General features: G+C 36.8%; 1 long non-coding RNA gene across 3 annotated transcripts in view; it reads left to right on the forward strand.

Moving 5' to 3' along the window:
• Positions 1-12,395, forward strand: part of LOC310898934 — a 34,934-nt gene extending 22,539 nt beyond the window's left edge. For 2 of the 3 annotated variants that reach the window (XR_014583857.1, XR_014583859.1), the window contains exons 2-4: positions 9,229-9,433; positions 11,609-11,694; positions 12,317-12,395. This is a non-coding gene — a long non-coding RNA (uncharacterized lncRNA). Of the gene's footprint in view, positions 1-6,966; positions 7,630-9,228; positions 9,434-11,608; positions 11,695-12,316 lie in introns of all 3 variants that reach the window. The other variant, XR_014583858.1, reaches the window with a different exon arrangement.
• The last annotated feature ends 9,741 nt before the right edge of the window (positions 12,396-22,136 follow it).

Here is a 22,136-nt window from a genome sequence, read left to right on the forward strand (position 1 = left end):
CAACTGAACTATTCTGATTCTAATTTTATTTAAAAAAAATGCTTGTTTAAATCCCATATTTAAACATTAATGCCAGCATATGCAGTTGTGAAGAGAGATGGTAATAGCAAAGGAAGCTGTAGTCATTTGAAAACGTCTTACAAGTACAGTATAAAAAAACTAAACACAGGAAATTGGCAAGGTTTAATGCCCCTTTCTTTATGTGCAGAATATTTCATGGCTGAGTACTTGTATTTGATCATACCAAACAGAGTACAGAGAAACCTATTCTAACTTTTCAAAATCATGTATATTAAATAATTCCTCGCCAGTATCTTTTTATTGGACTAAAGCTTGAAATAAAATGAGTTCTTCAAACAAAAATTTGGCTGCCTTAACATTCATGTGGTGGTTGCGTTGGAACCTGCATCTTCTAGCCTTTCCAAAGCTATTGTGATATCTCTTGTACTTTCTCTAAGGAGACTACTGCAAAAAAGAGATGTTTCTCATCTGTCCTTATCAAATACCTCTACCACCTGTGGTAGCTTAATTGCCTTTCCGGTCAACTGTGTGTAGATTTAATTGCTGTCTTTGAACCATCCACAAGTATGTTTTTCATTTAGCCTAGTTCATTTTAAACTAAAAACTAAAGGTGAACATCGTAAATTTTAAATACATCTTAAAAAAAATAAGTTAAAGCTATGTATTTTGCTGTACAGTGGGATGTATAATTTTATATTAATCCTTCATTTTTTTGCCATCTTTGTCTTCATGTCCTTTCTCATCTAGGAGCCTGATAAAATGCTTTTGAAGTAAATGGAGGTCTTTCCAAAAAATCCATTGAGCTTTGCTTAGGCCTTAGAGCAAAGCCTTTTCTAGGCAGGAGCAACAGCACATGTCCTCAGAAAGCTGCTTCCATTTACACAAAGCTGCTTAGACAGTGCAAAGCGTCTGGAAAGTTGCTTAATTGGTAAACCTAAGATGTCAACTACCATGGTGGCACCTTCTTGGATGAGTTTTTTTTTTTTTTTAAAAAAAAAAAAGACACCAAACAGTCTATAGTAAGAATATGGTTAAATGGTAGTAGCAGTAAAAGACATTATCATTGAGTTTTGTGCTTTGATCTTCTTCTAATAGGTGAATTAAACTTCATTTTCATAGAATACTTTTTTTAGAGCACCTTGTTGGTAAAACAACCGCTGATGTTGCTGTGGAGTGAACGGAGTGGACTAGAGACTGTGTTTTCCCTTTAACTTGTTGTAGGAAATCTGAAGATTAATTCAGTCTCTTGGGGCATCTCTTTTACTACAGTACATGCTGCAGGTGAAAAACAAACAAAACCAGAGCTGAATGTTATGCAGACATTTTGTCTTCATGGTTTTGGTTCTGTATCCTAATGGTAGAAGATAACATATAGGTTACTGTTTCTTGCATCTGGGTAAGATTAAGGAAAGCAACTACAAAATGTAACGAAGTATTTCTCTTACACTTTTGAGAGCAAGCAAAATACTTGATAAAAATATCATTACTGTTTTTTCCAGTTAACACGTTTCTGCTAGTTTATATAGTGTTCTTGTGTCAAATAAAATATCAGATCAATTTCTGTACTTCTTGCAGAGATTACTTTTGAAGCCTGAAGTTCTAATAGATTGTTTTCTTGATGGCCACCCAAGAATGTAAGAAGGATGTGAGTTATACAAATACAATCACACTCAAAATGTTTTTATACACTTGTTTAAAGCGTGGCTTCAGGAGTATCATGGATTCATGTGCTCTGCATATGTTTCTCTCAAGACCTACATAAACTAAAGGAAATGGGACTTCAGTAATTTACTTTTTTCATTGTTTGCAGTCTCAGAGAATGCAAACGGAGTTATTACAGACAAAGTCTTGTATGTTACTGCCATAATTTGCTCAAGTGTTGAAGCCCTCAGATCTGTCTGCCTATCCCCATCGTAATTCTTTGGTGGGCTTGGACATTTTGGCAGTTCCTACAGAAAGTTCAACTGTTCTATTGTATTTTTTTCATTAGTGGGTTGGTTCAGAGCTCGCAGCATAACAGTTCACCAAGAATGATGAAAGCCTTAAAGCACCAGAACATAATTATCCTTTGTTCTCTGATTTTACTACAAGGCTTGTTCTCTGCCCTTGTAGCCATAAGACAAAATTTCAGAGTGTGAGAGAGAGTGTGCAAGTGAGAGCAGGAGTGAGAGAGAAAGAAAATGATATGAAAGGAGTCATCCATGGCATGACCGTCTTGCGCAATTCATCTGTGGACACTGATTAGAATTTCTTCATATCTCAGTCTGTTTACATCTTCCTTTGACAATGTACATGTAGCATTAACAGACGTGGTCAGTTAAGGACTTTTATGACTTAATGTTGAAATTAACCTATTTTTAGACAACTATTTTTTATGGAATTAATATATTTGACTTCCTTTCCCACTATGGATAATACGTTCCATTTTGGTTTTGTCATAACTGTAGCATGAAATTACAGAATTCTTCAGTTTCTGATTGAATGTATACAGGTAAACAGATACGCTTGTTCAGTTATGAGATATGTAGAACATATCAGGTTTTTGTAGATCAGGCACTGACATATTTGTCATTGCTTCAGAACAGTAACAGAAGTGGAATGGAAACTAAAACAAAACACAGTTACCACAGTCAGCTGATACTGTGTTGTGAATGTGGGTGCCTTCATCCTGTCATCCTGGCCGGCATTGTAAGGTTTTTCTTACTAGGAGAAATGATGTAGATTAACCCCTTGGTCAACAGATAAAGCTAGTTTCTTTCTGTCTGCTTACCTGACATCTTTGGCAATGTTGGACTTTTGTTCCCCTGTGAGTATGCCAAGTAAATATTTCTTACAGCTGTCACTTAGAGAGGATAGTTTTCCAGAACAGGGCATACTTAATTAAGGAGTGCAATGTTCTAGTCCTGATGAAATCAGCGACTTGATAGTCTATGTTCTTCTTCCTGAAGACCCAATACACCTTAGGTAGTTTTCTGTTCTCCTTTGGTTCTTTTGAATCTTAGATTTTTTTCTTCCACATATCTTCTAGCAATCCTTCATTCCTTTTTTTTCCCGCGTTATATATCAGTAGGCTCTGCAAGACTAAATTCGTCTACTGTCTCTGTGTTCAGGGTACGTGTATCTATCCTAGCTGCGAATTCTCTTGGAGTCCATAAAATCTGAGTCAACACACGCATACCTCATGTAGCTATACTTCACCTCAAGTATTATCTAACCATCAGATGTAACTTAGCATGGAGTCTTCATCCTTGTCACTGCTCACATATCTTTCCTGATAGCATTTTCTCCCTACCAGTGGTTCAATGTCAAGTTCTAGGTTGTCCTCTCTGACATTATTTACTTACATCTAAGCCCAAACTAAATCTTTCAGAAAAATGATCCTGCTGCATTGTCTTTCCTGTTTGTTTGTTTTTTTTTTTTTGTTTCTGAGCTCTTTAAGTTTTAAAGAATAACTTACCTCAAAGGAATATTTAGGGAGTTCATGCTAACATTTGTCCATCACTCTTGAAGTTACAATGCAGTCATTATTTTCAGGAGATGGAGTTTAAGTCTGCATGGGTTTGCTATGGGTGTTTCCGCTAGTGGATTCATGGGCCTGTTACTTGCTTTTCTAAAGTCTTTGATAGCATAAGTAGGTAATTTTCTTTAAAGTATTATTAAAAGGAAAATATTTGCATTCCCTAAGCTTTTCCAGTGAGGGGTATTTCAGCATGAGGATTAAATGCACATTCAAAATGGTACTAAGTGGCTTCTAGTTTAACCTCTTGTAATTTAGAGGGGCAGAAATTCCGCTGTAATTCTGTTCATATCTGGTGAATTGTCTGAATAGACAGACGGATAATTAGGAAATGAAATATAGCTTCAAAGTGCAAAATATTAATCCAGAGGTCATTTATAAATTATATAGACCTAATTAACTTTAAAATGTCTTTCTATGTGCTTTTCTGTTGGGTATTGGTCATGCCATTTACACATGTGGTACATTCAGGACGACGTGGTTATTACTTCCTCTGTCACTATCCAGAAATTAGAGGAATAGAAAAGAACATATAAACCTGTTCCATACATGCCTCTCACAATCTGAATGCAAATTCATCTGTTCTGTTCAACATGCGTCTCCTATAGTAGCCAAAATGGTTTGGGGATACTATGGGATTCAGTTTCAGGTGTTTGGAACTCGAGTTTTGCAATATGGAAATTAAAATAGCAACCAGTTGCAAACTTCTTTTCTGGTTCCACCTAAATTTCCTTGAACTGCATTGTCAGTATCAGTAAAAAGCTTCTTAACAATAACCTCTTTGATATCTGAGTCTAATACTTTCCATTTGTTTTAGCCTGTTACTAGTTCTTAGAAGTCAGCTATTCTGAAATACTAGAAAATGCATTTAAGTATTGTTACTCATCTGGAAAAAATTGAGCGTACTTTAATAGACAGAATGTGTAGACCAGACATTGCACTAAAGTGCTGTCTTTCAAAGGAGCCTAGGAAGGGTTTGTTATCAAGAGTCAAGACACTGAGTTTCTAAAACTCTTGAGGGGCACAGTAGCTGCATTTATAGCGCTCATGTTGATGAAGCTGGTCTCAGCTTGTTAGATCCATCTCCCATGTAGACAGAGTGCTCCTGTGCTCTTTGTAAGGCAGGGCCTTCTCTGCCTTTTCCAGGTTGGCTCCGCCACAGTATGGGATGTGGTAGAAGAGCGCAGGATTTTCTCTGTACAATGCTGTGTCTAGGAAAATACTTCTTAAGGCATTTGACTTCTCACATGCCATTTGATTCTAGATGGCACTAGTGATGAGATGACTTTCCAAGGTCAGCTGTGTTCCCGTGAATTACTCTGGCTTGTGCCCTCATCACCCAGAGTGCGTTTTGCTTTGTTACGCAGGAAATGGCTCCACAGATCAGCAGCAATCACAATTGCATCAGCCTTTCTCTGACATCAGTCAGGTGCTTTTTCTGACACCGTACAGGTTTATGATGTTTCTTTGTGATAGCAGATAAGAAATAACTTTGCTCTCTGAGAATGTTATTAATTTCTCACTTCTCAGAGGTGCTGTCAGTTTTTCAGCCTCAGTCTCTACCCAGTATGCCACTATAAGAACCATTTCCTTCTGACCACCTGTAGTATCAACTGTGTTGCCAAGTTTCAACATGTTGATGTAATTTGGGGAATTATGCAGGCCATAACTTTCCAAGACAACCATTATGTTTATGAACCCTGCTGATTCAAAATGTGGTTAATTGAGCTTCTTCTTCTTGGAATACTCTAAGGTCAAATTGGAACATAAATCTCTTGCACTGATTTACAACATCTCTAAGGCCTCAACTTCTTCAGGCAGGGACCTGAAATGCCAAATGTATTCAAGTGTGTTGCAAAAAAGCAGTGATTCAGGGTAGGAATTTCATTTGTAACTAAAGCTGCCATTTGCATTGTCAACAGACAGTTTTGTCTTGTGCTAACACACATGGAATTCACATTTTGAAAAATGTAGAGGTGTTTTGTTTATAATAAAATCTCTGCATTTCTGAGTTATGATTAGTGTAAAATAATCGCGTGCTTTGTTCTTTGAAAACGCATGTTGTCAGTCATGATGTTATCTTTGCACGGAGAATGACAAACTTCATAATACATCTTTCTTCCCTACTTAATTTGACGGTTATGAAATTTAGTGCATTTTGGCACTGGCCATTTAACAGCAAAACTGAAATTATATTTTTTCAGGGTGTTGCGTGCAAGAGCGCAGTATGAATTCATCCTTTGATCTTTCCTTCTACTTTCCCCAAAAGTAGCCAGTGAATCACAGAATTGTTGGTCTCCGAGACAAGGATTGCATTTATAACTGTATGTTGAATACCACTTAAAGAACATACAAAGAATACTCTTTTACCTTTTTTTTAAGGTATTTGTCATGTATATCCAGTCTGATGTATAAATCTACCTACATCACTTTGACTTTATTCTAACACAGTGAACAAATTTGGCTTCTTAATCAGGCTGCTCAAACAATAATAGTCTACCTCAAAATCAGGCCTCTGATGCACTTGAAAGATTTGTGGAGTTCTTGTCCAATTCAGGTGATGCATTTTGAATTCTTGTATTCTTTAAGATTACATTGCACAGTCATATGTGTTCATAGTTCATAGTCATCATAGTTACCGTGAATGGAACACGTTGCTATACCTTCTATTAAATTCAGTCAATGTGAGGTACCAGATAACTTTTTTTTAATTTATTTTTTTATTGTTGTCATGCACTGATGTAGTCATAGGCATCGACAAAGCTGTTGGGAAGGGGACCACAAGTGCAGCTGGTAACAGTTTATCTGTCACTGACAGGTCAAATAGAGATTCTTTTTAGATTCAGTTATCAGAAGGGCTAGGGGATGATTTGGGACCAGATCCAAAGACTTTCTCTGCTGAGTATTTTCTAGGACAGAAGTTTGAAGAGTATTTTTGAAAAGTAAACGTGCACTAGTTAATTTGTTTGCAGAGCTGATTAACTAGGTTGTGATCTTTTTATGTATTTATTTATTTTTCAGATTCAGGATTAGCATAAAGAAATGCTTGCCAAATCAGTACATCCATACTTAGAAGATATCTTTCTTCTCTTTTTCGTACCACATTTGATAATTCAATCATCAGTTTTTCTTCAGGGGCAGTGTACTTACTTGTGGAGTTTGGCTCCTTTTAGGTTTGCAACAGTTATTTCCTAATTTCAACCAAAGTATCTGCTCTGTGAGTAAATGGCATTGGCATCACTCACTTGCCCTGTCATGAAGTTGCTGCCAAGCTTTCTTCACTGCAACACAGTATGTAAGTGATGTTGAAGCTCTTATGTAGCAACAACTTTCCTGCTTCATGAGCTCTGTCAGTAAAAGTGAGCAAAGTTGTATTCAGAAGCTTTCATTTCTATTTCTTTCTGCTTCTCTTTTTCTCTTTTACACAGGCTTGCCTAGAGAATGTCGTGGCTAAGTATGATAGCACAAGCACCTTTCACGGTGCTGTAGTGTTTCTTTTTAGATTGTCTGCGAGATATAGTTAAACAAAAAGCGATCACTGTCTTGAAACAGACCGAGCATGCTTCTTCAAACAACCCAGCCAGCACTCCCTTGTGAGGGTGTCAAAGGACAGGATGTATGGGCAGGCAGCTTTCATGCGTGAAGAAATCAAGGCTGTCACAGAGTTACAGGGGCAGAAAATCAAGAGAAAGGGAGGCAGAGGCAGTCATCGCTTCCTGTAATGCTGATACTTGTCAGACAAATGGTGATCTCTGTAACATTCCCAGAGAGGCTGCAGGTCACTGCTCTGTTGTGGAACTTCAGCCAGCGTCAAGTGGTTGGAGAGTTTCGGAAACCTTATTGTCGTCATCTGTCCTCTTGTGCTGCTCTTGCTATGGCTCTGTAAAATGGCAGTGTGGCAGGGATCTTTGAGACTGAATTGGCATTTCTTCAGGATTAAAAGGGAAAAGATGAGATCAGAAGAATGAGCTCCATGGACTGAAGCACGGAAGAAACAGATCTTATATTTCTGTGGTACCTCTTGCTGCTTCTCCGGAATTTAGACAGGAGTCAATGGAGACTGGTGATCAGCATTTCTAGTTTCGTTTATGGTTTGTTATCTTGTATGTTCTTGTTCCTTGGCCACTGTACAGTATCCATGAAGCACGTTTATCATGCTGCCCTTTCATAGGCTTGTAGTAGAGTCTGGAAGACATTTATATTCTGGTGATAAAAGGATCTTTGTTACAAATCATATTCTGTGTATTAATATTTTAGAGTTTTGGCAAATAATTTCTATAGGTAACCAGAGGTGGCAGCTTGCAAATGGATTGATAGCTGTTTGAAACAACTGATACTGTGAGGAAGCCTAAATTAGATCAGATGAATTAGCCTGGATTAAGATCAAAGCCCAGATAGGCCATAAATATATGTAAGATGATGACTGACTGGGGAAGGAAATTTCTAATGAAGAATTTATCACACAGATTTTGCCAGTTTATCGGTACAGATGGCTTGCAGAATTCTTCAGTGTATTTGTTGTTGTGAAGATCAAACGGAATTCACTGGTCAAATCATTTTCAGCGTACAGATTGTTCGTAAATTCAGTAGTGCGTGATTTAGACTGTCTAATTAAATGAATTGGTTGATATTGCTGCTGCTGCAGTGACAGATAGTTTCTGTAATTAGCCTAAGTGTGGAAATTAAGGTGATTCCTTGGAATACAGTTTTGGATATAATTAATACAAAAAAAGGATGGTGATAAAAGAATAAATTTCAGTTACCATGGCTTCTTTCAGGCCAGGTATAGTACAGAAAAGCAGTAACTTTAGCATTACCTTTACTTGTACATATTTTTCAAGGAACACTCAGCACTTTCTGCAGACAATTCACTTCCTTAATAGTCTTCTGCATAATAAAAATCTGAGCACCATCTAGAACAAACAACTGACAAGTTTCTGAGTTTATTTTTGAAAAAGAGGTTTTATTCTGTCCGAGAACTGGTTAGCCAAAAATTCAGTTTTGTGCTTGTTCTAATTGATGTGTAAAGTGACTAATGAGCATTTTTCCAGACACTGTACAAAATGTTGTTACTTGAAGCACTACAAATTAAAACAAGACTCAGCATCTCTGCTTGTATTTCTGCTGTCTTTCTTATCAAGTCATAACAAGCTCACTCTTAGCTTCCCTCAGGAACATGTTCCAGTATTTTATTTTTATTTTGTTTTTATTTTATTTTGTCATATTTTAATCTCTACTGTTCTGATGTTCCTTTGTTCTGCCATTTCTCTCCCTCCTTTTTGTCTCCTGGTCTGTCCAGACAAAGCCTTTTGTGAAGTAATAGCTGGCAAACTCCTATTTCCCATCTGTTTTGTATATATCTTTGTTGGACTATAGGCCTGATTTCATGGTCAATTGTTTGAGCTACCTGAGTAGATGAAGACAATCAGTTTGCTCTTAACTGAGGAGTAGGAGCTAGACTTAACTCATAAGAAGCAAAGCATCTAAGACTGCGTGTGTGAATGACTTCTAACAAATTTGGTTGTATCTCTGTAATAATATAAGCCCAGAGCATGAGTGGGGAAGGGTGGGCAAGCAAAGGCAGAGAAAGGGTATGACTTTTGGTCTCCTGCTGCACAAGCTCGGTTAATGTTTCACTGTAGGCACTGACTTATCATTCTCAAATGACAATTTTTTCTGTCAACTTCCAGGTCTCTTGGAATTCAGAAGGATGAAAAGATGAAATCCTCATAATTAGGTTGGATTTAAAAACGGAAGACGAGGTAATCTAACCTGTGCATGCCAGCCCTCCACCACAAGCTGCAGTAATGGAATTGGCTCCAGTGAAATGTGAACAGCAACGTGATTGTTCCTTTAACGCCCTCTCTAACGACATCAAACAGGAAAAAAAAAATTGTGAGTATAAGCAGCTTTATGCAGTTTGATTAAGGTCTCAAAATTTCCTGACAATAAGTGAAATTAGGCATGAATTGTGAAAGACCTATTAAATACTGATTTAAAGGCCATGTGAAAGGCTTTACTAAGAGGCAGTGCCACTATTTGAGATTTGAGCACTGAAAATGATCAGGTGCATTTTTTTGTCAGCTAATTTTTACTCTTTTGGAAGTTAGTCCTCTTTTCCAAAACCTACATTTTTCCCCTATTTTTACTTGTAGACACTTAAAGAAGAAGTGCAGTACTGTTCAGCAACCACTTTTGACATGTATTCTGCATTTAGATATTAAAAAAAAAAAAGTAATTTTATAACTTGCTGACTCTCTTTTTACTTGTTTGTTCTGCCAAGTCAACTCTAAGGTTTTTTCAAATGCTGGCATGTTCTTAAAATGGAATTTATGTTATAATCAGACTTAAGGTGTTTAGGAGACCAGAGTGACTCATTTATTTAGAAATAATTCCACCAGTAATCCAGCATTTCTCCAGATTTTTCTTTTGCTGAGATACAAAATGGCTATTAAAATGAAGAATGAGAGGGCTTGGAACAGGCCAAGGATGATGACTTATTCCTGAAAAAAGTGGTTGATAGGTTGTTAGCCTATGCTGTTATTTCAACTATTGAGACATTCAGGAGGGAAAAATCTACTTATTGTGTCAAAAGTGAAGACAAAGAACTAGTCATTTTTTAAAACATCTTCATTTTGCAGTTTGTAATTACTGTTAATTTTATAGAAACTATTTCTAGAATTAAAAGTGTATTTTTAGGAACATCTAAGTCCATTTATGAATTTTCAGTCTGTGGTTATTGTAGGCTATTTAGTTAGTTAGTTGGTTATTTCTGTCAAAACAAAGTTTCCCTAAACCTAATAGCATGTATGCCTGCTGCTTGTCCAGGTAGCTTGCTAGATCTTAATGTGCGTGCCAGCAAAGCAGGAAGATGAAACAAGATCAGGGATTAATGGCAGCTGTTTAGCTGGTCCGCTCAGGACTGCCACTTGCTCCTTCTGAGCCAGAATGTTTGGTCATTGCAGATAGCAGCCTGAGAATACTCACTCATTACAACACAGCCTGATATTGTGGTATACAAGAGCAAAAACCAACCACCTCCACCACCACCAAAAAACATTTAAACCTGTACATCTGTGTAAATACAGGGAAAGGTGCTATCTGGGGCAGGGGACAGCGTTGTGTTTTGCTTCATTTTTTAGTTTCTTGGAAATTACGTCTCTGAAAAAATGACTGCTTGAGCCGTAGTGTGAGATTCATTTTGTTCCAGGTAAAGACAACGACAAACTGCCAACAAACTCTGTTTTCTGACCCACCATCTTTCCCTTGCCCAAGAATTTGTGAAGATTTTTGTACAATGGGAGGAGAGTTGCTCATTTGTGACTTTGCTGCACCTTAATGCTTTAGCTAAAGTTACAAATGAATTTAAGTTTTCTGTTCCCTCTCATCTCCCTTTGTAAGTTTTCCAACTTTTGGAACTATTTCCTTTTCATAGTTATATATATGTACTTCTTCTGAGCTGATTGTTTTTGTTCTTTCTTCCTTCTGTGCTTCTCAAACTTCTCATTCCGTTTATTTCCTTCACCGTTTATTTATCTGAACTGTTTTCTCCCTTTCTGATCCCTTTCAGTAAATCTTAGTTATCTGCAAATCAAAATCAAGTGCAAATATGCATGCATCCACAGAGCAGCTGTTGTAAAGAGACATAATTCCACTTGATGGAATTGATAGAAACCCTGCCAACCACCCAAGCTAAAACAAGGTCTGAGATGGTGGTCAGATGTACTTTTCACCAGAGCAAAAAGAAAGAAAGTGTTCTGCCATTTGGCTTATTAATGTACTATTCTTTACTAATTTAAAACTGCTGAATATATTTTTGGTCCCTCTGTGAGGGCTACACCAACAAAATTGATGTTTCATAGCATGCAGGCCCCATGTGCCAAGCACATGACCAGCTTTTACCTCCCTGTGTTCATCTAGTCTTTTCCCCCAAATCTAATAATACTTGGCATGACATCAATACTAGCATAGGGTTAATAAAACCAAGGATAGTATTTTTAGGAAAGCACTGAACATGGAATGTTTTCTTTTATGAAAGTCAGGAGATTTTTATGAAGTTTCTTCTGACAGGAGGAAAACAGTGCTGGCTTTGATAGATTGATGAAGCTGATTGTATGAGACGTCCCTTGAAGGCTTCCCTCTTCGGGAAGGAAAAGGTTGGTGGGCTGTGTAGTGAAAGAGTTATGGGCCTTATTAATTATAATACCTTGATGGAGTACCTCTGTTTATCACAGCTGTAGAGCTGGCAACCATCTGATTTGAATGCTTCATACTGGCCAGTTTGCAAGATATGTTTTGTTGTCATTTTCGGTGTTCTCTGTTTCTCTGAAAAATGCAAATATAAAATATTTAACACAAATGTATAAATTTTCTGGCAATTGACCCTGCAAATATATTCTTCCTAAAAATTGCAAAACTGGGAGGCCAAAAAATTTTATGCATTTTGATGCATGTGCAAATAATCTAACAAGTTTGTGTTTAAATAAGAAAATACAGAGATTTAAGTATATATTTGTAACATAGTTTACAGAATAAAATTCTCCTGTTATTTTTAAAGTAGAAGTCGTACTAAATCCTCAACATAGATTCCTTAGATTACACTTTATTTATTAAAAACTACAGAAAATACATTCCTTAAATCTAACTGCTTCCTACTCTGGCCTTGTCTTAATTCTGATATAAGGAATGGGTGAAGAAGTTGTAATGGTAAACAAGTGTTGAGCCTTGGTATTGTGCATAGTATCAGTTTCTGAGCTCTTGCTCTCATATCTCTCCTAGTGATGATGAAAGCAAAAGACATCTTCTGAGGATTCATGGCAGCTGCTCTGTATTGTCAGCTCCAGCAGTCAGTCATCAGGTTCTGTGATACACGCTGTGCCGAGATTGCTAATGCTATAGTTGAACATATGCAATATGGGTTTGTTTCCCTACAGTATGCAGGGGTTGTGCGTGTGTGTGTGTGCTGCACAGTAACGATAATGGTGTAGGGGGCTTTTTACTTTTTTTTTTTTTTTTTCAGCAATGTTATGTCATGGCTCAATAGTCTGGAGATGGTTATATTGCAGACTGGCCCTCTCAAAAACCTTCCTGTCCTGACAGACATTTCCAGGAGAAAATAAGTAGAGAATATCTGAGGAATGATGAACGTCTTTGCCAAACAACCACATACCATAGTGTGTTTACCTGCGCGTTTAAGTGTGCTTCATGTGTGTGGAAGAGGAAGCTGTATGTTTTGTATGTACATAGGAGGGCTTTCCAGTGCAAACTCTGACCTCAGAGATGTCAGTGCTTGTGACTGGAAACAAGTGTATGGGTGGTCCCATTACGTGTGGGTTTTGGCTCTGTAAAGGGCCATACGGCAGTTTGTCAGTAACTTCACGCTTGAGCTTTTGACTGCAGTTGTAGACTGATCGGAAATTTGCTGGTTGATCATTAATTTATTCTTGAATTTAAGTTTTTTTGTGTGTGTGTTGCTTTTTAATCTAGCCTGAAGTCAGAGATTCCCTTTGTTTCTAAGCTGATGAATCTTTGTTAATTTGGAGCACCACGTTAACCACTGTGTTTGGTCTTATTTTAAAATATAAAAACAAAACGGAGTCTGTCAAGAGATAAAGGCTCAGTAAAGATATCTAGCAGAAATATAATGATCACACTGAAAAGCATTTTTTGTTGGCAGCAAAAATGTCATCCACTGGGATGTTTCTGAAGATAAGTAGAATATTTTCTGTAATGAAGTGGTCACCAAGAAGCACATGAATGATACTTTCACTAGTCTTTTTCTAGCCTATATATAGTAATATAGTATCAGCTAAATCGTTTTTTTTTAATATATATATATTTCCGCTGGTATATAAGTTTAAACTTCATCTTACAGCTAAGGTGATTTCAGAAATCTATTTATGTCAATGGTGTTTTCACAACACTGCTGAATGCCTTGTACTTTTTCATCAAAGGCACAATTATTTAATAATTGTAACTACTTAAAACATCTTAAAACTGACTCCAGGCTGACAGGTGTTACACAGCCATAACCTCTCTATTTTTTACTGAAATTACATGCAACGAATAATCTAGAATAGCTTCCAGTTAGCAGGAGAATCCTATGCTGGACTTTGCCCTACACATTTGAAAGGCCTGAGGCAACTCCTGTAGAGATGTTAGTCTAAGAATTTGCGATGTTGAAGCAAATCGGAATTGTGGGGTGATTTTGATTACATGCCAGCTGGGCACTAGTAGAGAATGAAGTCCTTTAATCCAACATTTCCGGTGCTTGTTACATTGAGTGCTTGAATTGGTTGGTTGATCTTGATTGTGACCCTTCTGTAACAAAAGTGCATAATTATAGACTGGAAGAATAAAATTAATGTTAGTTAACATTAACAACAACAAAAAAAGATGCCGAATTCGGCTTGTGCTTATGTTTGATGTTGATAGGCACATGCTAGCATTGTTAAAGAGAGTCAGTAATGTAAGACTGCAACATCACCCATGAAAGACCTCCCAAAGAGTTATTTTCCCAGCTTAATCCTGCTCCTGACAGAAGTAATCTTTGAAAAAGTAATCTCTGAGAGCTAATAGGTAGCTCAGTTAGGGAGCTGGTGTGCTAAGGCAGAGGCTGTGACCCCTGAGCTAGCCCCCATCATGTGGAAGATGTGTGCCAGTTGCCTATGGAAGTTCTGGGAGAATTGAGGCATTGTGGTTCATGTGATGCACCTCTTGCTCTCGTATCCACAGGTGAAAAAGGAGATTGGTTTTGTCCTGAGGTAAATATAAATGTATTTAAGCTGCGATCTAAGGAAATTTTAGTTGCATTTTGCTAACTGTAAGTAAGTAATATTCAGGACACTTTTTCTTTTACACAGGGGGGGATGTGTTAAATAGTCAGCCATTTTGACTGAACTGGGCTTGGATTTCGCTGGAGAGGGAGTGCTACGTCGTGGATGAGAACTAGAAATTTCTGGAAGTGACCATAAGATGCAGAGGATATCTGGGATAAACCTCTTTTATCACTAAGTAAATCTTTAATGTTCGAAATTTCTTGCAACAGGAAAGGCAGCTGCTAAGGAGCTGTTCCACAGTTGCTTGTTCCTCTGTTTATATATAATAAATGCAAAATAATAACAATAGTATAGATAGTTATTGCTCAGGTGTGTCTCTGTGTTTCATTTTCCAATGCTGCCACCCAGAAATCTAAGTGAGTTTGTATCAGTAGAAATAAGAACAAATCAGTAAATAAGCTTCTGCTGTTTATCCAGTGCTCTTCCTGCTATTTATCCAGTGCTTTTTTCCTGAAGTCAATTGTGAAACAACAGAAATCAGGATGCTCTGTCTCCTGATCTGTGCCTGTTCAGTCCTGGAAAATAACATATTGTTTTATTTTGGCAGGAAGATACATTTCATATTAACTTTAGTTGATAAATAAGTTATTTGTCCTAGATATCTTGAAGTAGTCGGTCTCTGCTTGCAAAACCAACTTGTGAAGTGAGTTACAACTTCACATTTTACAAGGGCAGTGTTATGCTGGCCTTAGAGTGACAAGAAAATCTGAAAGCTGCTAGATATTCTCAAAGGGTTATCTGCTAAGAGATGTGTCAGGTGTGAAGTACACAAGTTATGAGTGTGCTGTCATGGGATAGCAGAGTACCCACTTGTGACAGCTCTGCAAAGTGAAATAGAAATCAGAGAAATCTTCTTTGCATCGAGGAATTTGAGAAGCACTGAGCAGAAAGTTTTTTTTCTCCCTGTTTTAAAAACAAGTTAACAAAAAAAAAAAAGGTTTAAGGTTTTAAGTGTTTTATAATTTAAACCCACACTTCACAATATTTGCTTTGCTCAACACAAATATATCAGGATATTATCTGCATATTAAATCACACATTTAAAGCCTAAGTAGTTTTATACTAGAGAAACTGCAAGTTCTATTTTAGGAATGATTTCATACTCCACTGCCTTGAGAAGCTCTTCACAAGCCATCAGATTCTCCCCCAATCATGTAGGCCATTGACTTGAGAGGGATTAATTATTCTCACTTGGGGAGGTAAATAAAGCGTGTCATAATTGCTGCTGTTGAACCTCAATAAAAAAAAAATGCTCGTATATGTGAACTAATGCTGGATTGAAACCCAGAGGTGGTAATGGATTTCAAAACCCCATGGTGAGTTACAGATCTTTGCTTCTTTACATCCACAGTTGGATTCTGCCAGTATGTGTGCACCTTTGATTAAAACGAACAAGAAGCCTAGATATAAAGCTATGCAGGCTTAAAATTTTGTAAAAACACTTCGCATTAAAAAAAATCTTTTACTGAGTCCTTTACATGACATTTTTTGCAAGTATTATACAGCTTCACTTTAAAAAAAATTAAAATAATCATAACATTGAGTGTTTTTACTGCATTAAGTAACAAAAGCCGAATGAAACCTTGCATCAGTTGTAGCATCCTGCATGCAAGTTCACGATAAAGGATTTCCCAGTTTCTGAGTATTATGTTTTTGCTCTACAAAACCTTCATGCTTTAACATTATTTTATGAACTCATGCTACAACAAAAGCCTTCTGATCTGAATAGCAAGAAAAGCCTACTTTGAGTTAAATCATCATCTGCTGCTTTGAACTAAATGGATTCATCTCTGGCTCTAGAATCTGTGACACAAACCTCTCTGATTTTTGTTAAGGTGAGAACATGGAGTCTTGTAAACCTGGACAGTGAAAAGATTCTGCTTGGATAATATCCCAGCAGAGATGATAGAAATCTGACAAGTTACTGCATTTTAGAGTTAAATGAGGAAGAAAAAGTGGGGATGGGAGAGAAAAAGCAAATTTGCATAGCATAGTGGACACAGTAAACCCTGAGAACATTATTCTGTCTCATTGAGCTGCAATTCCATGTCAAATGTCCAGTTATTTACTAATCTAGCAAGAGAGCATCCAAGCAAGATTTGGACAGATGAGACAAGTCTTTAGGGTTTATTTAGTGCATAGGTAACAGTGACAAAAGAACTTCACAAACTTTAAGTGTGTATGAGCACGGCACAGATACAGAGCAGTAACTGAAACTTTCAGCACAAAGTAGTAAATATAATGGTGTGATGTTTGTTTGTTTTTAAATGTACACGACTAAGTTACACTTTCAGTGGAGCCTTGAACACCCTAAGTGACATGAATAATTGTCTTAAAAGGCTGTTACAGCTTTTCTGAAGGCATAACTGGAAAACTCAATCCACATATTTTTATACAAATGGGAAAATTGGTTCTGTTGAATAGTTCTCTTAAATTATATTTGATAACTATCCTCATGTGTTAACTTTTTTGATGTTTGTATAGTTTTCAAGTGCTCAGCAGGTGAAGTCAATGGAATTATTAATGTAAATACAATTCCTTATGCACATGTTAGCAGGAACCTACCCTAATTTATTTATTTTTAATGAGCTATACAACAGTGTTAGTGAAAAGTGTTGTGTAACTGTCTTTTTATTTTTTCAAGGTTACTAACTACCAAATGAGCATTTAAAAATTGTTTGTTGTCATTGTTTTAATTTTTTCAAAATATATGGAGAGTAATTCCTCTGAATTTTTACTCAGGTATTGGAACCAAAGATGGTAGCAGTTAAGGTAAAGACTTCAAGGGGAAACGGCAGAAACAGGTCCAGTTCAATCCAGGACAGGCTTCTGCTACCTGGCGAGTGAGGGTATTTGTAGACAATGAATATGAAGCGTCTGAAACATTCCAGATTGTTTTGTCTGACCCATTTATGGCTGCCTTTGAGATTCCAGCATTAGTAATAGTTGAAATTGTGGATCCTGGTGATGGTATATATCACTTCTTGTTCCCTGAAAATTTGTGATTAAGTGCAGTACTGATCATTTGCAAGCCCTGTAAGTACCTCATCTGTCTTTGTTCTGTTGTTCTATCCTGTCTTAAAGCTTCAGCTAGCTGCACAAGGAATTTGTATTCTTTATTGAAGCACTTCTCTGGCTACCTTCTTACTCTGTATGTAATGTCATGCAGGTGTTCAGCCTGTATCCCCCCTTTTCTCAGCTTGTTTTTCTTCTCAGTATCTACAGCATATATTCCTCAGCTGCAATACAGAGTAGAGGAAGATGTAGGTGGACTGCTAATTCCTCTTAGAAGATCTGGTGATGTCAGTCAAAAATTGATGGTCATTTGTTCTGCACTCCAAGGTATGTTATCTAGCTGGGAAACATCCACCTGTTAGCAGGTATTTCCAGTAACTTCAGTGGTTGGAACAAATGATTTTTGCAGGCAACTTGCATGTTTTAATTTGTCTAGTTCTCTGCTTAAAGAATATTTTAAAGACTGAAATGTAAGTGCGTGTGTGCACACGCATGCATGTATGTGTATTTTTGGAAGAGACGCCATTTTATTGCCTGCAGCTTTTTCTTGTAGAAGAGAAAGTGCCTGTCCCTGCAGTGATTGTTTAGAGGAGGAAAAAAGTCTGTTTAGAGGATACGAACATTATGTATGCTTCATGGGCAAGGATAATGGGAAATCATCCTTAGTTCTGTGACTTACTTAAACTTCTGGTTGAAAAAAAAGCCTTCTGATGTCTTTTGTTTCTATTTTACCTTTACCTATAAGAGTCAGCCTGAGTGGCTAGCAGGAATCCTCAGTCAGGGATTCTGTCATTTGTTCATTCATCAGTGACTTACAAGGGCTCAGCAACATTTTCCCTTTCTTTGTTGTATATTGAGGCACAGAAAATCTTACCAAGTTAGCTCAAGCTTTTTGTCCTTATAGCCCTTTTGACCTAGGTTTATATTGTGTCTTAGCCTTACATTACAAGTATTTCAAACAAATGCAGCATAAGTAAGATGGAGTAATTTATTTATTTATTTATTCCTTGTAGGAATTGCGCAATGAGGTAAAAGTGAAGTTCAAATTCACATTTGTTATTGCAGGATGAGCTCATCCTAAAGTCACAGAGACTTTCCTATGCATTCTGGTCCATGAAAGGATGGCGCGTAGAAATGAAAAGGAAAAGCTGTTCTTGCATTCTTTCCTTCTTCCTGCACAAAATTGCCTTACATTGTGACTGCTGAACTGCTAGTGGGACTGTACTCTAAATGATTTAGATCAAAGCATATTTTTGAGAGCTTTTTTTTAGTTATTTGACTCATTTCACTAACATGATTGAAGTAAAGCCCTACAGAAAAGATGAGTCAGGATAACTGGAGAGAAAAGGAAATCAGGAGCAGGACAGGTTTCATGAGGGTTCCAGATGATAGTAAGAATTCCCTAAGTCACTTTCCTACTGGAAAAAATGTAACCATAAATGAAAAGGAAGAATTGCTTGTGTTTAACTTGTTATTAATGCATATTTGTTAGTCACTTCCAGCATAAAACATTCTTTTCAATTTGTGTAATTTAAAAGGCTGTTTTTCTTCTGCTTCTTTAATGTCATGACTCCCTGTAAGTCATTTAATTTCTCTCCTCATAGGTTCAGCTACTGGTACAGTACCATCTACTGTCTTGTCTTTTTCTGACTGCATCTCACGTCCTAAAGGTCATTCCAGTGTTAATTTTAATAAGAATGAGACTGAGAAAACCTGTCATATTATCATTATTGATGACTCCCTTTATGAGGAAGATGAGACCTTCAATATTTCTCTGAGCATGCCACTAGGAGGCCAAGTTGGCACTGAATTCCCGAGCACTAAAGTAATAATCTTGGCTGATGTAGATGATGGTGAGTACAAAGAAGCACGTTTGTTTTGCTGGGACTTTCCTCTTTAGAACTTTTACTGATAAATATTCTCTTCGTGGTTTTGTTTTTTAAATATCTGAAACTGTGGGTCTAGGATTCACTTATTCCTTACAACAACTGATGGGACAGGCATGAACTATTTTTAAGATACAGTGTAAATATGAATTAGTCATTTTGGCTTTCACTGTTTTGTTGCTGCAGTAGGGGTTGAGGATTAGATTTTATTTTTATTCCAGATACAGAATTAGCTTTGTTACTCTGAAGTAGATTTGCAAGGACTAGATTTACATTACTGCAGCACAGCCTGTGATTACAGTAGTTTCCGCAGGTATGGTATTAGTTTTGTGACAATACTATAGATGAAATAATTTGGAAACCATCAGGTAAAGCTGAAAAGTAGAGTTACTAGAGGCTAATTTGACATGTACATTGATTCTCAATATGTCAAGATTAAAGCTCTTTTAAGTGCAGTATGCTAACAGTCAAAGTATATATACAAAACTTGAATTAATTGCTAGTCTCAGCAAAGAAATAAGGCAATAGTAAGCCTAACAGCGCCTCTTTTCAACTGAAAAGAGGCTGAGCACAGTTCTGATATAGGATGTGACTTAACAGTATTTGCACAGTCTTGGTCAAACTAGTCTTAATGAAGTATACTGTGATGCCTCTAACAACGAGAGGAGAAAACTCTGAGTAGACAAAGAAAGAAATGTAGAGACAGTTTTTACTTGCATTAAGCTTTACAGCAAGAAGGAAAGCCATTTAAAGTGTCATCCAAGAAAGCGGTCTGGTATGTTGTCAGATTTTCTGTTGGTGTAATTTCAATATTTACACAGAGTGGTTCACAAGTCATGCATAATTCAGAAAATCCATTCAGTCAGTAAAAATAATGTACGGTAAGGTGAGATAAATACAGATATTCAAATTTTACATTATTTTAATCACTATTCCCATTCTGAAAGTCAGATACCAGAGCAGAGTTGGGAATGGAAATATTTTTGTCTTGCTAGCTGTTCTGTTAAGATGTCTCATGAGAGTTTCATAAAGCTGGTGAGATCACTGGTATGTGCTCTGTGTGTGTGGCGATGGAGGGGAAAGCAGTTTTCTAGTTTTACTGGTTCAAGGTTGTTGTTTGGTTTTTCATGTATTTCGGTATCCCTCTGAGAAGGGCCCTATATTACTGCTTTTTTAAACAAATGGTTCTGCATAATGTCCTTATACTGGAAAATAAAGCACATGATACAGTGACTTTTTTTCAGTGAAATGCATGAAAAATTTCAGTGTTAAGTCTGTACACAGGCTTGTTTTTCATCTCTCAAATTACAGTCATAAAAAAATTATCCCCATTTTACATCTGAAAGATTCACATTTCCACCACCTCTACTAGAGTTTGATGTGATTTGTGCATAAGGAGGAAGTCACTGACCAAAATGTATGATCAAGTATGGTTTGGGAAACATATGCCTGGGGATTATTTAAAATGAACAGACTTCATACAGAAAAAGGGTCCTAAGATTTTGTTGTTGCTGTCATAAGCAGAGGCCTGCCACAGACTGCCTCAGGTGAAGATCCGTAGCTCCTCATAGAGTCATATTGTGTAAAAAACAGAAATAACTAATTATTAGGTCTCAAGAGTCTCCAGAGGTGCCAGTTTCATAAAACTTGGGGGATGAAAAGGTTTAAAGCTTAAATATGTTTGAAACTAATTTTTACACTCATTCTCATAGCACCGCAGTGACATAAATGAAGTATTCAAGAATTAGATGGGAAAAAAACACCAAGTTAACATTCAAGACATAATGGGTATCCATTGATCTAGGGGCTCTCCAAATGAGAACACTGAAGGTTTTGTAGCACACCCTTGATCCTAAACCAGTAAACTGAGTTGTGTATCGTTTGCCTGTAACATGGGAGCATGGGAGCATGCTGTCTGTGTCTGGCTGAACAAAGGGTCCAGTTGTTCAGTAAGAGGCTTTAAAGAGAGACGTGCAAAAAGCTTGTGATTTTTACAAGCAAGCGGAAATGCATATTATCTCTTTGCCTGTGTGTTTAAGTGACATCACGGTAAGAACAGGTTTCAGGTCCACAGGTAAAAAGAAATTAAAAAAAAATAATGGGGGGAGAGATTTGCAGGTGAAACAAGACAGAGCCTTTTATTTTTAATGAAGAAAAACTGATTTTAAATGAATAGTTAATGGCATTTCATGACTGAACTCTCTATTGTTCACTAAAATTTATCATTCAGGTCAGATGCCATTCTGCTTTCTTAGTTAAATCTTTGGTAATTAACATAATGATTTCTTTACTAACTGTCCTAAAAGAGAAAGAGAAGTAGTAAATACGTAAATGATCTGCTTTTCGTTTTTAATTTGCAAGCTTCAAAAAGAAGTTTGGGCTGCTTCCTTTTATTTTATTTATTTATTTGAGTTAGGTTTTGAAACCCAAAATAAGTTACATATTTTAAAAATATTTCCTAGGTAGAATGTGAAGGGTACTGAAGTCATATTTGGGCTCACATAATACAAACGGATTAAATTTCAGACTTATGAAGTGCCAAGTAGCATCATCCTTGAGGGCTGAATGTGTGCTTTTAATAGCCCATGGATGATGGCTTTTTTCCTATTTCTTGAAGAGTAGATGTATCTAAATTGGACACTAAGAACTCTGAAGACACAGAAAATGCTATTGAACATTTGACTAGTCGCAGTTGTCTAAGGGAAAGTTCTCTTGAGTTGTACTATATTTACATGGAAAACGTTCATTTGAGTGATAAAAAAAAGAATTAGATGCTTTTTTAATCTTATTTTCACGTGCATATGTTGGAAATAAAAGTATTTGCTTAGTAGTTTTCACTAACAATACAATAAGATTGAG

Source organism: Anser anser (assembly GCF_964211835.1).
Source record: "Anser anser genome assembly, chromosome: 4".
Taxonomy (NCBI): Eukaryota; Metazoa; Chordata; class Aves; order Anseriformes; family Anatidae; genus Anser; species Anser anser.